General features: G+C 42.8%; 1 long non-coding RNA gene across 1 annotated transcript; it reads left to right on the forward strand.

Moving 5' to 3' along the window:
* Nucleotides 1–109: 109 nt before the first annotated feature.
* Nucleotides 110–2,078, forward strand: LOC112079954 (uncharacterized). Its single transcript, XR_002896090.2, has 2 exons — nucleotides 110–1,215; nucleotides 1,392–2,078. It is a non-coding gene; the product is annotated as an uncharacterized lncRNA (long non-coding RNA).
* Nucleotides 2,079–4,084: the final 2,006 nt, after the last annotated feature.

Below are 4,084 nucleotides of genomic sequence, written 5' to 3' on the forward strand. Positions count from 1 at the left end.
AACCACCAAGACTCTTCCTAGAGCTGGCCGCCTGGCCAAACTCAGCTGCAGAGTTTGGCCAAGAACCTGATGGTCACTCTGACAGAGTTCCTCTGTGGAGATGGGAGAACCTTCCAGAAGGACAACCATCTCTGCAGCACTCCACCACACAGGCCTTTATGGTATAGCGGCCAGACGGAAGCCACTCCTCAGTAAAAGGCACATGATAGCCCGCTTGGAGTTTTCCAAAAAGCACCTAAAGGACTCTCAGACCATGAGAAACAAAATTCTCCAGTCTGATGAAACCAAGATGGAACTCTTGGGCCTGAATGCCAAGCATCACATCTGGAGGAAACCTGGTGGTGGCAGCATCCTGCTGTGGGAGGGACTGGGAGACTAGTCAGGATTGGGGGAAAGATGAACGGAGCAAAGTACAGAGAGATCCTTGATTGAAACCTGCTCCAGAGCGCTCAGGACCTCAGACTGGGGCAAAGGTTCACCTTCCATCAGGACAATGACCCTAAGCACACAGCCAAGTCAACACATGCGTGGCTTCTGGACAAGTCTCTGAATGTCTGAGTGGCCCAGCGAGAGCCCAGACTTGAACCCGATCTAACATCTCTGGAGAGACCTGAACATAGCTGTGTAGCAACACTCCCCATCCAACCTGCCAGAGCTTGAAAGGATCTGCAGAAAATAATGGGAGACTCCCCAAATACAGGTGTGCCAAGCTTGTAGCATCATACCCAAGACGACTCGAGGCTGTAATTGCTGCTAAAGGTTCTTCAACAAAGGACTGAGTAAAGGGTCTGAATACTTATGTAAATGTGATTTCCCGCCCCCCCATAACTTTGCAAAGATTTCTGTAAAGCTGTTTTTTCTTTGTCATTATGGGGTATTGTGTGTAAATTGATGGAAAATGTTTTTAATCCATTTTAGAATAAGGCTGTAACGTAACAAAATGTGATAAAATTCAAGGGGCCTGATTTCTTTCCAAATGCACTGTATTGCGCTGTCGTGCTACATTAAGGCTGTATACTTCACCTTAATAACAGTAAGACAAATATTGTCACTGTGTTCAAAGGTCCTGGACCTACCTGGCTGAAGCCCACTACAGTGACTGTTATCGTGGTGATATTGGCCGGCCTGGTGTTTTTTCTCTCTTGGTCAGTAACTCACTGTAGCCCAGAGGCCTGCTACGCCTATTTCCGCAAGGAGCCACAGCCCACTGCACTGGTGAGTCCTGCAATGATTGGTCATTATCTCTCTCTCTCTCTCTCTCTCTCTGCCCATGCAAGGCACTGTTGAGCATGAGTCCAGTGCCTGTAGACATATTGTAAACATTGATGTTTTCAAAGGAGACCAAAATACAATTGCAATCTCTCTCTTTTCTCGGTTCCTGATATCTGTAGCTCCTTGATTGGCCTCTCACAAGAGTCAAGATCTATCCCCAAGATGAGCTTCGTGAACCAATCCACGCCGTCCTTTTAACTGAGCATCAAAGAGGACTGAGCAGCAGTGAGCCATCCAGTCAATTGGATAAGTGGACACAATCTATATGTTCAGAAGGCACAGACAGACCATATCAAGTTTGATTGATACTGTAGGTTAATAAGAATGGTCAGAAGTGATGAGTCTGGATTGGAGAAGTCAGGAGGCCGGCAGTTGCTCAGAGGGAGACAGAAGGATCCTGTGTGGCTCAGTTGGTTAGGGCAATGACGCTTGTAACTCCAGGGTTGTGGGTTCGATTCCCATGGGGGACCAGTATGAAAAGTGTATGCACTCACTTTTGTAAGTCTGCTAAACTACAATGTACAATTAAGTATTTGTGTTCTAGATAGGTCCGAGATGTATATGGGTGATTCTACAGAAGTGGTGCAAATTGCAGTCCCACCCCCAAAAAAAACTGTTACGTCTCCAAACTTAGGAACTTTTTTACATCATGATATGTTCTAATTCAATCTAAGACAATAACAAACATATTGTTAATTAATATAATACAAAGTCATTGTTTATACKCTATTTCTATTGACAGGTGGCTATTCCAAACCATGTCTCCTAAACTCCATGTTTTGAAAATAAAGCAATGAATGATTTTAGTAATTTTTATTTCAGTTGAACATCTTGACTTGTTTTATTGAACGATACTGATCTAATTATTAGTTTAGTTTTCGGTAGAAAAGATACTGATCTCACTACCGAAATACACACACTAAAAGCCTGTAGATTGAATGTGCCTTGAGCTCTACAAATATCACCAGGTGATGGGATTGCACCCCTCTACGTGGCCACATGGTGAGTAGTCTGTCTGCAACGARTTTGGAGAAAATCAGTGKGCAAGTTGGTAAATCTTCATGTATTTTTAAGAAGTGTCACTACCTAATCTAATATATCAACAAATATGTAAAGTARGGTTTTGGGACAGAAATATACAGTATGTTTGCTGGGATGTACATCTGTCCAAATGAAAGATCGCCCTCCATATGTTAGCTATGGGGATTCTTTATTAAAGGCCAAAATAAGTCAAAATTGTCCAAACTGAAATGGTCACAACCCAAACAATTGACACCATTAGTGATGCGTGGGTCAGCCGTTTGTTCACCTGCACCCGCCCGCAATTGCTAATAACCCTTCTGCAACGGGCAGACTATATGTGATAAATGTACCTTTTTAGATAGGCTTATAATTAGTCAACTTGTCTATATTTAGATACTTCTCTTCTATCATTACTTGTTGCCCTAGAATACTAAATAAACCCGTGCTCACCTAAAGTTCTCTTTCGTCTCTTCTCTCACGCAAAACCAAAGATGTTTACGGACCAGGGAGAAAATGAAGTAAGATTGTCTGTGCGAAGATTTTCAAATGACATCCGTTTGACAGTTTTCAGGAATTAAAAGCTGTGAAAACTACCCAACATGTTTCTGATCAAATGTCAGTATGGCTTGGATGCATATTTTGTGGTTGAAATACTATCCGCTTTTATGATGCTGATAAAGATAGCACCTTTACAGACGGTACCTAAGCGTGCATTCATTCTCTCAAGACACTGAAATAAATAAATCATATTTCTTCACTCCATAGTCAAATGTACATTTGGTGTATAATTTTACTGCAAGAAATGCTTAATTGTGCAGGAGTTAATATTATATTAGGCTACAGTCAGTGTCCAGACTTCAGTTACTTCTATTGAACCCATTTGAACAGTAGCCTACAGTTCCCTTGATGTGCCATTTTGAAGTCCCGTCTTGTGACTGTCAAATTTGTATAGCGCCTCACAATCATCACACATAACATAGCCGGCCGGCACTGCTTTTCACCCTCTTTTGCCACTTCACCAAATATTTCCCAGCCCTCCCTTCTATATATTTGAAATTCTCGATTTTGCAGCTTTTCTCTTATTGAATTAAACGCCAACATTGTCCTTTTTGCCTCAGTGGATCGACCTTAACCTTTTCTGCCCAAGTATTAGGCAATTGGTGTTTATTTGGCGAGTGTACAGTTAGGCCCTAAGCTTAGGCTACACACTAGCGCATGGGACTGAGGGTTTTAAGCCAACCTGTGCATCATTAGACACCATAGAGATATATAGTGGTCTCATCTTTGTATCTGTGCCATTATGGCATTTATGACAGCACGGGCACCGCCATTGAGGCTATCTCCATTTTAAAGTAGCATGCACCATGCTCTACCAACTGAGCTACAGAGGACCACCATGTGGGTAGTGGACTGACGGCACAAAAGCCATGACAGGGAGACATAGTGGAGTGGTAACGCGCATGCAAGCATTTGCTCCTGACGCCACTTGGGTWCYCTGCAGTATCCACCGAGAGGCTCTTGCTGCAAAGGGAATGCCTGACAGCTTGAAAGACATTTTGGACACTACAGTGAAAATGGTTAACTTTGTTAAAGCAAGGCCCCTGAACTCTCGTGTATTTTCTGCACTATGCAATGACATGGGCAGTGACCATGTAANTACGGACCAGGGAGAAAATGAAGTAAGATTGTCTGTGCGAAAATGTTCAAATGACATCCGTTTGACAGTTTTCAGGAATTAAAAGCTGTGAAAACTACCCAACATGTTTCTGATCAAATGTCAGTATGGCTT

Source organism: Salvelinus sp. IW2-2015, unplaced genomic scaffold, assembly GCF_002910315.2.
Source record: "Salvelinus sp. IW2-2015 unplaced genomic scaffold, ASM291031v2 Un_scaffold10492, whole genome shotgun sequence".
Classification (NCBI taxonomy): domain Eukaryota; kingdom Metazoa; phylum Chordata; class Actinopteri; order Salmoniformes; family Salmonidae; genus Salvelinus; species Salvelinus sp. IW2-2015.